The sequence below is a fragment of the Ammodytes marinus genome, assembly GCF_949987685.1.
Source record: "Ammodytes marinus genome assembly, chromosome: 5".
Classification (NCBI taxonomy): domain Eukaryota; kingdom Metazoa; phylum Chordata; class Actinopteri; order Uranoscopiformes; family Ammodytidae; genus Ammodytes; species Ammodytes marinus.
In genome coordinates this window covers 10,904,740-10,919,086 of record NC_137234.1, presented here as the reverse complement: position 1 = coordinate 10,919,086, position 14,347 = coordinate 10,904,740, and positions in this window count along the sequence as shown.

Genomic DNA, 14,347 nt, shown 5'->3' with positions numbered 1-14,347 from the left:
GTTTATTTCACATTCAGATCACTCTGCATTTCCAATATTACACCATGCAGACAAAATCTGGTTTGCAGCCCAAGTGCTTAAAGGCAACTGTGAATATATGATGAAAGTTACACAAGTTAATAGTTTTAAGTAATTAGCTGAAAAGTCTAATCTTTTGTTGTCTCACTATTTGCTTGATCACAGCTCTGCGTATCCACACTCTCTGGATGTGTTTGTGTGTCATTATTGGCAGATATCTTTAATTGCTTCTGTGAAGCATTTGGCCATTTGTTTTATTTCACACCCCCTGTTTTATGTGTCGCTTGTTGTTTCATTTTCACCCAAACCAAATGTATTATGGGACCTATTAAGCAAAAACCTGTGAATATTTCAGAGCATAATTAAAGCTATAATTACAATTAATTATTCATAAAATTGGTGAACGAAACAGCAATGCAAAAACTGCAAAGGTCTTAAACATGAACAACTTGGAATGCAATTTGAGGATCTATAGTATACTCCCTAAAACATATTGTAATGCTATCAGCCCCAAACAGATGCCAGTATATTATTCATAGACACACATCGCGGGTTTTAAGAGCTTTGTAATGCCCGCTGGTGGAAAAATAAACTCAATATTCAGCTCTCAAATTATACAACAGGTTTTTCTGAAGTGTTTTCAAACAACTGAACAGAAATGTGGCAAGGCTTAAAAATACTTTTACTTTTCCAACTCATCTTTTACGTTTTAGGTCCTCCAATGCAGATCCTCAGGTGATGAAATATACCCATCAAAGTTCTTACTTCTTAGACACTAATATTGAGTAAAAACCAAAATTCTGTTCCTTCAATTAAAAAAATAACTCACAAATTATGCCACACCAACGAAAGAGTATTAGGAAAGAGAAAAAAATTAGAGAGGGGAATTATTTTCTTTAATATGCACTTCGAGGGGGGTGCCTTTAGCTCAGTTGGTAGGGCGTCCCCCCCATGGGCCTCGGCCAGCAGCGGACCCGGGTTCGATTCCAGCCCACGTCGTTCTCTGCATGTCACTCTCCTCTCTGCCCCATTTCAACTCTGTCTCTACACTGTCAATAAAGCATAACAATGCAAAAAATATATATCTTTAATATGCACTTCGAGAATAAAGTCAACATTTTGAGAATAATGACAAAATTCAGTTTCGAGGAGAAACAAAAGGTCAGCTCTTCTGGTCCATCACATGTACTAAGGGGAGCCACTGACAGCTATGCGAGGAGCTGAGCTGCCTAATACTATTCCGTACTCCCTAGCCTGAAGTGGTAACCTGACTCTAACCTTGGTGTTTTTACCTATAAGTCCATGGTGGAAATGATAATGGTCAGCCATGCAAACTTGATGTTGTATACAAATCTTACAATTGCCCCTTTGTGTGTTGGTCTCTATGAATATTCCTGGAAAGTTCCTGTTTCTCTTATTCATGAGCTGTGGGTCAGTAATAAAATAGTAATATGATTCTGAGTCAGCGATTGCCTCGCTGAGCTTGAGAATTAATAAACAATGTCTGGTAGTCAATGTTTAAGGTCTATTTCACATTTATTAAACATGTAAACAATGTTCCCCTCCCCCTTCCCATGTTATTTCAGTGTCAATAGTCATCGTGGAGAAGAAGGCTCTTTCATTAGTCATGGTGGGCTCATCAGTTGTTGTTTCATATGCATGTGTATTACACTTTGTAGTCCTTTCATTAATTTCAAGAATTGTATTCCTGGATTTCTTTACATTGGTTTAATAGGCTCCTAGTGGGCTTCCTAATGAAACAGAGTGTAATTTGAACTCATACCTCTGCACTTCTGCCATTATAAGGGTTTTGCTCGGTGAGTTGCATTCTGGGTACCAGTACACCTGTACTCGGAGTAATGAGAATCTTGCCAGAAAGCCTTGCCGGTCAAAGTTCAGCTCTTAACCGCATCCAGACTTTGCCACTATAGTGAGTGAAGCTGGGAAAGATCCACAGTGCATCTGCAGTGAACGAGACAGCGAGTAATACCTTCACTAAATGTCAACATTGCTTCTTATGGATCATCGACATATTGCGAATGAGTGAACTTACTTGAAATCACATTGACTAAGTTTGTACATTTGCAGCTCGGTTCAACAATTTCAATTTCAAACATGTAACATCATGACATCAGTACATTTCACAGAGCACACCGTTTGAAAAAAAGAAGTTGCTTGATTTGAATGTTTTTTTTGTCATTTAGAATACATTTCCAATATTACTTGTTCCAAATGTGTAAGTGAGGGCCTCATAAGATTGTCTAATGTGGAAATGGTAATGACCCCATTTCATCCGGTGCTTCGTTTGGAAAGAGGAAAATGATACACATGAGAGCTGAACAATGTCTTCTCAATTAACAATTCATCCTTTCTATTTGAGTATTACATGAAATGTTCTCCTCCACTCTAAGGTGCATTTGGAATTGTATCATTCTACGTTTTGAAGTACCATGATGACTACATCAGGAAAAGCTTATGTCAACTCCTGTGAATGATAATTTGCATTGCCTTTGAAATCTGAACAAAGTGTGCTGCTGTACGAAGGAGCTGGCTGAAACAATCGAGGGATTAAGTGAAAGCAAAAGGGAGGCTGATGCAGTTGACTGCCCAGCCGAGTCTTTCTCACAGTCACTGACCTTGAGGCTGGAGTGCACTATTATACTTTATCACAGTAGGTCACAGAAGTCTGTGCAGGTTTAATGATTCATGGCTCCTGATTTCATAGTGCTTTGCAGACCATTTGACAGTGCTGAGTTTGAAAAAGAAAAAAAGAATAAGACGCAGGGTAACTGCGTATAGCCACGGGATTACTGCTTTGGTTTCAAACGGCCTTTGGTGTCAAAAAATAAAGTTAGGTGTGAATTACGTTAGAGTTAGCTGACTACTACCACCTTACAATGCGAGCCCCTTACCCCCCACCCCCCAACACACACACACACTGAGAAGTTTTAACTTTCTTCCTTCCAGAAGAAAAAAAAGTTGCTACCATTAAGATACCCCTGGTGCATTTAAGAAAAGGTCACATTTTGTGGTAACGCAAAGCTATATTTACACATTACAACATTTAGACTGCTGCTGAAATACTGCTATTAGTTTTAATATCAAACCTTGCAGTCTCACTTATATCGCAGATTCAAAAAGTGGAGCAGCAGAATACTCATTGGGAACACATACACCACAAAATCTACCAACGGTCCAAATGGTAAATAGGCTATACATCACTGTCATTCCTATCCGACCTTTTTTGAATATCATATTTGCATGTTTCCAGTGGCTGTAAGGGATGTGTCACCTTTGAATTTCTTTATTGGTATGCTGATGCTTCAGTAGGCTTGACAACCAACAGCTATCAGCTATAAATTATTTTGGGGATAGTTACGTTTATCTGTTACGGAGACACAAGTGATGCTTTTGAGTTGGATCTTATGTTGTTTTCAGTGAAAATGTTGTTAACACTAGTGGGGCGATGCCAAGTTTTGTTTTTTGCATCAACAGTATAATTTGCAAATATGTAAATCTCACTTTTAAATCTTGTCTGTTCATACATTCTGCTGCAGTGGTCCTGTTTTTGAACAGAACATAATTATGTATGGATATCCTTGAGCTAAAAACTCCTTAGGTGTGTCCTCCGCTCTAAAAACACCTAGGGATATGAGCACAGAGAGAACAAAGACATCTTATGAAGTATGTAACGTTATGAGCATCACTGCTTTGCTGCAGTACAATCAATTACATGTTGCTTATGGGGGGACAGTGTTAGTCATGTTCTAAGGAGAATGGTGTACCCAGCCATTACAGAGAAGGTATTTTCATTATCTTAAGTGCTTCTGATTGTGATTAGGCTAGCATTTTTAGGGAACAAGAAGCATTTATTATGAGGGCCAAATCTGCCCTTATGAGCATCTGAAAAGATAAATTAGGCTGTGATCAGACATCTCTGGTGGGGATATTAGCCTATTAGTCACAGTTACAGAACAAACTTCCAATCAAGTAAGAACCCATTCGTACATAACAGTTTGTCTCCTTGAATAATGAGCATGCCTGATATTTAAGAGTCAATTTTGTGATCACTCCATTAATCAGGCATTCAGTCAATTTGAATCAACACTGAGACTCTGTTATCCAGCAAACAGGCATACAGCAATATTGAGAGTACATGATGTTGCAGAGAGAGTTTGCTTGTTAAATATAAACTGGCCTCCAACTAAAGATTCTGATTATGTGGTGAAACATTGGTGAAACCTGATAATGAACATTGCACGCAGCCGAGCTGTCTGGAAAATACTGTATCTGCTAATACTGCATAATTCTGTTACTCTGTTTTTAAATGTATAAACATCTATTTTAAAAAAACAGTAAAACTGGAAATGTCAAAATGCACACCAGTACATCAATTTAACCTCTTTTGTTGTCACCTTTTGAACACTTCACCAAGAAGAAATAGGCCTTAACTATGAGCAGCATCATGCTGAGCTTTAATGCAACATCTTTAACAGCTGTCACAAAGCTTTTAGAAGATAACAAATGTATTTTATCCATCAGAAACCATGGGCAGCGTATTTCAACCAGGCAGCATATTTGGATATTTTCCTTTATTGAAAAACTCCAACCAGAATTCTAGGAACTACTTACTGTAACATGATGACAGTCCTTTACTGTCAAGATGTCAGGCGTTCTTCTAGATTCCTTTTGCAACCTTCCTTTGATATCCTTTGGCTAGGTGTATGATTCTGAAAGCAAGTTATTCACCAGCCCGCCACTGCATAGCGACTGAGTTGGAAAGTCACTCTTAAGACATAAGTAATGGCCATGGCTTGCTCAGATATCTAGGTGTTACTGTTTTTTGATGAAGTGGTCGTCCATGCTGGTGCACAACTTACAGAATGTTGTCAATGTTTTTTTTTTTTTTTAAGTGTGTTAAGTTTACAACAAATAGCCTACACACAGAGCAGGTTCATTTTAGGCATCAGAAGGTGAGGTGATGACAGGACTTTGCAAGTTCAATTGTGTTCAAATGTTGTGTTCAAAAGCTGTTGGTGACTTCATACATTCTCATGGGTGTGTGTTAAAAATTTTGTAAAATGAACAACAATGAGGCATTCACAAAGAAGAGCAACATTTTGGAGATGTTTCACTTCCCTAAGTTTTATGAATTTACTCACATTTACATCCAGATGCTAAAGTTCCAACCTACTCCAGGAGAATATGTTAATATATATTTTGCTTGTCCACACTTTTATCAGCACAATTGAAATCTACTACAACTGGCTTCGCAAAATCTGAGTGCTTTCTTGTTTTTAGGAAAATACACTAATTTTTTATGTTATTTTTTACTAGGTTGATCGTTGGTACAACATGCTGCTGCTCAGACAAAAAGACAAGTGGGTGTGATCACATGCTTTATGTCAGAGAGAGGCTTTGTCTGTTGTTCCACCATATTGAAGCGTGCATATGAATGGTATAGTCCTCTAATATCCTCTTTTATTCTATTGTATAGTCCTCTATCTCCCCCTCACACATGCTCACCTCATATTACTATAAAAAGGTCTTGTAGGCTTATTGAAATGAGATTCCATTCAACAGTGGAAGCTGCATAGCTAGTCCAATATTGCTTCTGATGATCAGGGACACATAGGGACCTAATAGCCATTCATGTGTGGTCATATTGTTAGACTAATGCATTGCATTCATTATACCAATGATCCACACGGCTTCATATTCCTTTCAAATATTAACATCCTGTTTAATTTCCTTTTACATTCTTTGGTGGTTTTTAATGAGAATCAAAAAACAGTGCATAGAAAGAATTTCAGCACATTTAGCACATGAGTTAAACATGTTGGTTAGGTAACCAACATAAGAAATGTAAGTTATATATAAAGAAAAACAAGACTATGAAAGATTTTCAGAATTGATACCGCTATCTGTTATTAATAAGATACTTAGAATTGAATGTGATTAGAATTCTATTTTCCATAGATCAAAAAATAATTCTCTCTCATCTTCTTACTTTATATTGGTGTTTATTTACTATAGGCTATGTCAAGCATTGTATTGGTACCTTTAACCAAATCACAACATATAAATTGCAATTTATGTAATTCACAAAACATTAACTTGGCAAATAAACACTAAAGTTTATGATGGCATTATCAGTGAAACTCCATAATGTGAAAATCTGAAATAAAACTATGCAGGTGAGCACATCAGATGGGAGTGGAGTGGGTGTAATGAAAGCAATATGGTGATAAACAGGTGTGATAAGTCCTATAAAGCGTGCATCAATAAGGCATTATACGGCTTCTAGAGATTGCGCAGACATACATTAGCAGACAATGTGATGTCGACTTGTGTCTTTTAAGAGAATGATGGACATTGTTACACCTCATGCTCCATTCTCTCTAATGCTCACTATCAATCTCCTACAGGCCCTGAAACTGGCATACACAAAAAGGTCAGGCTGGAAATGTACACTTAATGCAAATGTGATGTTACTTTTGCATTATACATATTCAAAGATTCTTAATCATAGACACAATCATTTGCCAATTTTAATAAGCTGGCATTTCTCCATTGTGAAGTTGGTGGGGATAACATTGGTGATTCTGGTTGGATAAGATATCCCAACGGAGAGCTTTCAAACAAAACATCACTGAAGCTTCTTCTATGGTGCAATAATACTTCAAACTAATATGCCATGCCATATCGCATATCTACAGTATTCTGCATTGCTGTATGCATTATAGTGGTCATCGTGTGGTGAAATGAAATGCATTAAGCAAATAGAAAGCAATGAATTCTATCTCCCTCACTCTAACAACGCCAACATGGCGGGTGATGAACAATTCTCGCAAAGCTGAATGACCTTCGGCTACACTGCGAAGGAGCCTGACATAACCGTGTATCACCACCACCCGTCACAAGCTATTTACATTTGGCCTTGTGCTCAAATGCCAGGGATAATATGAGATCCTAACAGCGTATATACTTCACCAGGCCCTGTCATAGCAAATAGCCATATCTGCAAAGGAGGCAATTATTTATTTTAACGTGGTGACTGTGTAGCCAGTTATGTGGATACAGTATGTCAAAAGCACATCCTGTCCCCTAAGGTGGGGAAAACAAACGTCACCCTACCCTTCCAGGACCCCTTTCGTGGGCTTTGCTCAGAGCCGGCCCAAGCCTTCAGGGGGCCCTAAGCGAAATATGATTAGGGGGCCCCTCTCCAATGTATGTTGAAGAAGGACACATGGATTTTCCATAAAAATATTAATATAAAATAAAATATTATGGAGGGTCCTCTGGGTTGGGCTTGGAGCTCTTTTTCTTTTACTGGACATATTTCTCTGTAATATAATGAATGCATTTAAATGCAGTGAGAGGAACTAAGCAGAAGAACTCTGTTGTCCAGCTACTGTATCTTTTTTGCACAGACAAGGCTGAAATAGGCTATAGACTATACACAGTGCATGGGCAACTGAGGGCAGCCCCATTTCCAATTGTTTTTAAATAAACTCAATACACACTGTGCATGGATGTGAACGTGACATGATCAGATAATTTCGGATTTCCTCCCAGATGAACTGATTAAATTTTTAGGCTATTAATTGTCTAGACCAAAACATTTTATTCCTTTTTTTGTATAACTCACATTTGCATAATATGATGTTAATATCAAACACACAAACTAAAAAAAAAAAAAAAAAGAAAATTCCCCCCAGGCATTCGGGGGCCCTAAGTGGCCGCTTAGTTCGCTTATGCCTCGGGCCGGCTCTGGCTTTGCTTAAACAAATGCATTGTCGGTTTTGGAGAAGAGACAAAAGCAGTCTGTGAGATCTATCAGCAGTGACTATGCTGCCACTGGGGGGGAAATTGGTGGTGGAAGATTGTACGTCTGTCAGAAATCAAAGTCAACACTTGGAGCTCAATGAGGGGGAAAGAAACATTTAAATTAAATTCACCTGTCAATCTACATCTGTTTGATCTCGTCTCACTGTAGTTCTACATCAAGATTTCTCCACACAACATTCATTTAAGACTATAAAAGGGGCATACTAACGGTGTTCAGACATTTTAGTCTGTCCCAATGGCAAATATAGATTTATTTTCATCTTTTAAAGGGATGTGCATTGTGCATGCTTCAAAATTATTTTATGAATTGTATGATCACTAAATATATTATAAAATTAATGAAATATTTGTTTTGGCGCACAAGTTCTTTTCTGACCTCCAGTTCACCCTACCATGTCTGGCTGGCTCCTCAGATGTTCCTACCTTTGCCTTGTTTGCTTCCTTTGGCAAACCTGGTTTCCAATTGTATTCATGGCAAAATAGCTTTGGCAGTGAAGTTTTCAAAAACAATATAACTCCTGATATCCTATCAGGATTTATTTCACAGTTAAAATATATCTCATAATATAGTGAGAATGAAAAACCGGCATACTTTTTACACACAGACATCCCAATTTTGTCAACTACTTTGAGGGTGGCAAGATCCCTCCTTGCAGTATTTGATGGAAGGCTATAAAATATTAATTTTACAACAGCTGTGTGAGGCTCTCCGTTATTTGACTCGGGCTGTCAGCCTTCTAATAATCTTCCTGGGTTTTGTCTCATTCGTGTGTCCCCATCGAGGTGCCTGTAATCTCCTTCATTATTAATCTCTCAGAGCAGAAATGTCATGCCGGCAGCCTCGACACACACTAGGCATCATTTAATTCTTGTTTACCAGCCTTCCTCCTTCGCCCTGGTGAAGCCGCACCGCACTGCCACAGCAGCTTGCGTCCCCCTAAAGAATAGACTTTTCAATCTATCAAGTGACTGAGAATTTGCATCGAGATCTATAGTCTTCTCCCTTCCACGTGGCCCTCTTATGATTTCCCTAATGGATCACAACAGCCATTGAACTTTACATCTGCACGTGTGTGTGTGTGTGTGTGTGTGTGTGTGTGTGTGTGTGTGTGTGTGTGTGTGTGTGTGTGTGTGTGTGTGTGTGTGTGTGTGTGTGTGTGTGTGTGCGCGCACACATGCGTGTATGCACATGTGTGGGCCTGTGTGCTTGTGTGTGGCAAATGTTTGTGTGAAGACACCTTCAGAGCCCCTTGAGAAAATGTCTTAAGCTGATTTTTTGCCGTCTTGTTGCATGTCCTCCGGTCCTCCTCCTACAACTCTTTCTGATGACCCTTTTGATTGTCTTCACTCTCATCACCACTGCCATTTATCTTGTGTCCAGCCACAGCAGGCAGCTTTTGTATATAGTAAAAGCTCTAACTACACCCGTCGATTCCTGACCTGCTCAAAACAGCAGACCAAGTTGATGATAAGCTAGTGAACATAAGAACGCATATTTCCTACGGACACAGGCATTTTTTTCAGTAGAGGGTAGAGATCAGACCAGAGATACAACAAGAGTGATTATTGTCCTTACATTTTGTCAGAAGGCCACAAACACATTTCCAAAATAATGATAATGCATGAAGATACACTGCAATACACTTTAGTCTGCAATGTCTGTAGCTCATCATGTCCATTTCTCATAACCTTTATTTTCTAGGATACAGGAGGAACCAACAAAGAGATCTTTTCTTCATCCTCTTTTCCATCCACATATCACCCCTACAAATTATTGACTGTTATGCGAAACCAGAAACATAAGCTCTCATTGACTACAGTTTCACCTTTTTGTTAATATTTGGTTGTAGGAGAAATTATTGCCTCATGGATGCATACAACATCCAATTACATGTTAGCTGTAGCTGTATGTTATGCCATTAGTTTGCAACACCTGTGATGGTGGTATGAACCCAGATTTATGATTAAGACAGCAAGGTTGTCTGGAAGGGCTGGAATCTGAGGTTAAGCATGTTTCTGGGAGTACATATGTGTACCACAGAGAGGCCTTGCCAGTTCAGTGGGCCGGTATATTAGCCCTCACCAGCTGTTCTTTCCTATATGCCAGCTCCTTTTCGTTTGTTGACAGGCACATTGGCAGCTGCATGTGGGATGGGGTATGGCACCTCAGAATTATATATGGCGCCTGAACAGTTCCACAAACAACCTCACAACAGATGGAGAGCGCTGGTAGATGTAGCCTGTGTATGTATGGATAATGACGTTTGCACAGTGGGTCAAAGTGATCGTGGTCGGCCTGATGTTTACCCTTATAGCCAAGCTTTTGTTTTTTACGCCCACCTGTTATTAAGTATCCTTATGCTACTGTTACTCATAACTGATATTTAAGAATCTACTTCAGTTATTTTGCTTTAAAAGCACACCTACAGTACTGGAGATAACATGTTCAACCAAAAAAGATTCTCCCTGGGCCCAGACAAGACACTTTTCTCATTCTGGAATATCGTGAAATAAACAGAAAAAGCTACATATGTTTTTCAGAACATAACATTAAACATTTGTATTATATTGAAAGAGCAAGGTTCATAGTGAAACAATAAGTCATGCACAACACATCAGGTGACCATCCACTGACCCAAATAATCTCCAGTCATGTTTGATGCCTCAACATTTAATTTAGAAATATCTTTTTGTGTTTGCACTGCTACATGTTGTTGCTTACAGCCCTAGGTTACTGTTTATGCTGATAAGACCTATTCCAATATACAGCCTTTTGTGGCTGTGTTAACCTCTCCCTCCTCCACGAGCCTCCAGCCCCTTACTGTCTGGTTTCTTATTAACTGCCTACACTAAATCTTTGATTCCTGCTTGGCGTGATATTGGAAACAATGCTGAGAACAGAGCCTGTGGTGCCAAACTAACCTGTTTTAGCAAATAAATTATGATTTTTGACAGGGATCATGGGGACTCTTTTAACTTGGTTTATCATTGTAAAATCTGTGAAAAATGCATAGATGAACCGAAACTGGCAATTTGAGCACTTAACTTTATAATTTGTTGAGAGAAATTATCAGCAAATGCCCACATTTTAATAAGCGGTTTGTGAAGCATGGTCTATACAGCATATTTCAAAATGATTTTAACCACATGTCAATTGTTGATATTTCCTCTTTGCATTCATTTATTTTGTGTATAATCAGCCTGCTATTTGAATGAATGAATGCATCATTAAATCCTGAAAGGTAATGGATTGAGAATTGTTAATCAAGCATTACTTCAGGTATAAAAAAAAACTCAGGGGAGGAGTTATTAAGGCAATGCCTGCTGACAGAGCTTTTGATGTAAAGTGCTACTGTCAGTACAAAACACAAAGATAATCAGCACTCCCATCAATTTGCAGACTTGAGTGATGTTGCAGACATTGAACAGACTTCTTGAAGTTTGTGTAGTATGCAAACTAACAACAATGTGTAGGGTGTACAAGTTCATGCTTAGTTCCCACAAAATGATCCATACAGTTTGTTAACTAACTGTCATAAGTAATACCTAAGGAGTTTTAATAGAATTATTTTGTGTGACTTGTAATTATATTTATTGTAAAGGCTCTACTTAGTGCGTTTTTCAAACCTAAAAGTCTGCACTAAGGTCCGAACCAAGGATCATTTTTTTCATCCACTGTAAAGATTTTAACCGCTTAGGTTTTGCCAGCTCACTAAAGAACTTTCCATGTCATACCTACATCCTGTGTTTATCACGTAGGCTGCGTCTTCCTATACTGGACATTGATTGGTTTGTAGATCTAAACAGATTCATTTCCCGCAGTGTTGTATAGGCCTAGTGCAGGTGGTCGCCCAGACAAGGCACACCTCCCGCTTTTGACAATATTTTGGATTTAAACCCAATGCTATAGGGAACCTGAAAACATAGGCTAAACGAGGCAGTCTGCAAACTGATGAGGTAACACACTCAAACACACAACTGCGCACGTCCACAGAGGCAGGCTGTCTCTGCAGTGGCGATTTTAGTGCCCCCCCCCCCGAAATCTTACTGACCCCCCAGATCTGATTTCTTTCTTTTCTTTTTCTGATAGGTAGCCATACACTGATAAATCAATGATGACAGCTAATCCACTGATATAGGTCAGTGGTCTCTGGTCAGCAAAGGTCTTGGAAACGGCTTGCGACACATATGCACCCATGCACGTGCCACACCAGATTTTTGAAATCTGTTGTTTTTGTGTGTGTATGAAGGCTAATTTCAATTATCCATATTATAAGTGTGACATTTTCTTACTAATGGCAGCATTTCATAAATAAAAGTTTATTTTTTTAGCAATATATTTGGTTATTAGCCCCAATAACACTACACTAAGCATTTGTTTTGTTCAAAAAGTAACCCGAGGATCAGGCATGAGCCATATTCATTCAGGATATTTAAAAAATAGGAGGCAAACTTATATTTATGTCACTATTAGTGAGCACCTTTTCATATATTGAAAATAATGAGCTTCTTTGGGTTTTTTAACAGATACATATGCCTTGCATGGAGCAATGATAAGGAACTTCACATACTTACTCCCTTTGTTGTTATTCAATCTCTGTGAGAATGATACAGAGAAACAACTGTGTGGGTTTGCCTTATTGCAAACACCATTATCCCATTAGCAAGACTCTGAACTGCGTCTGTTGACTGCAGATGAAAGAGAAATATTAAAGGCCCACATAAATAGATCTGCCACTATTTCAACTGACTGCCAGACAGCCGAATAATACCCTATGCACAAGAAATAAGCAGAGGAATGAGGAAACGCTGCAAATAATGAATGTCTTGAAATTGTCTGGAATAATGAGCCTTTTGATGGGGGGGATATGCTATCATTTGTTGTCAGCTGTGGCCCCTTTAGACACAAACACTATTCACAGATAGCATCATTTCATTCAACCTGTCTATTCGTATTCAGGAGACCCGGGAGGTGGAAAGAGCAGGAAACATGTGTATGAAGTAGAATGCAGGAGCATCATTGTCTGTAAGAAGAGAATCTTTTCCAAATGTATTCTCTGTCAAATTACTCTGATATCAGAATGTAATGAGATAGATAGGCAGTGCAATAAAGCTTTGACAATAACCAAGTCACTTTTGACACCGAGCTAGGTATGCTTAAGTAAATATGGTGATGGGAAGGCTTTTATAATGCTAGACTCGCACAACAACAAACTCTCAATGCTTTGATATCAGTGTGAAAGGGAAGAGAGAGAGAGCATCAAATAAACTGTGCATAGCAGAAGGTTGGCCTATAAATGAGTGGTATTTCTTCAAAGACTAGCACTGATGATTCCACTGTGAGACTCACAGATGGTCTGCTCCTCTCTATCCATGTGAAGCCGAAAGAAATACGAGCAGGTAATGAAAATGAATGGCCGGGTCCATGCCACTTGATTGCCAGAGCTGCTTTCATCAATACATCTAATAAAGGACTCACACCTCCTAGTGGGACAGACTAGGCCTGTGGTGTAGAAACAATGAAAGAGTTCTTATCTTATCTGCAGCACTATACCGTAGTAGTCTACTTCTGTTTTCAGACATGGTGAAGCAGTGGTGAAGTGTTGTCTCAACAGCAGTAAAACAATGCCAGTAATGTATGTACATTGTTTTTTTGTTTTTTTATTTATATCCAAGCAGAACTTAATGAATTAATTTCATTTAATTAGATTAGCCTTAGATCTGCCAAACATTTGCTTCAGTGTTTAAAGCCGCTGGCTTTCCAGAGAAGCCGTCTTCCATGGCATTCTACAGATATCTTAAGCCCCTTTTACACAGCCAGTGAAAGCCGGGAATATGCCGGCCTTTCGGCCCTCCGCCCTGCTGTATAAATGCGACAGTTGCGGAACGAGGGAAGAAAGGCGCGAGTGATCGTTCCGGGAATTTTACTACCTCGGGGGGTAGTAAGATTCCCGACACGATCAGTTCCGCCTCTCTGTTTAAATGCTCCAGCTTGTTGATGCGGAACTGGGGGGCGTTTGACGTTCCATAGTCTACGTTCTAAACATGCGACCATGTTAGCAGTTGAAGGACGTGTGTTTAACATTAACCACGGCGGCCTGATGTCCCGTAAAAATCACCAAATAAAAGGAACGGCGTATAATCTAGCTGATCATAAGGTCCGTTGCTCATAATCTAGCTGATCATAAGGTCCGTTGCTCAATCCAAACCCCCGCGCTTCATTTTGCAGAGTGTATGAGTCTATTTCTGCCCAGGAGAAGTTGTACAATGGGAAAGCTAGGCTAGGCTAAGTAAGGGATAAAGTATAGCGAACGGGTCACTTGCTAGAAATAAAGACCGACAAGCTGAAGCAGGAGCCCGACGCGCAGCGGAGGGCTCTTGCTGTAGGTTCTTATGTAACTAAAACGTAGTTCAGTACGCCAGTAAGTAGGAACGACCAAGGAACGGTGGAATAGTCTGCTCGCCCCGCTAGACTGTC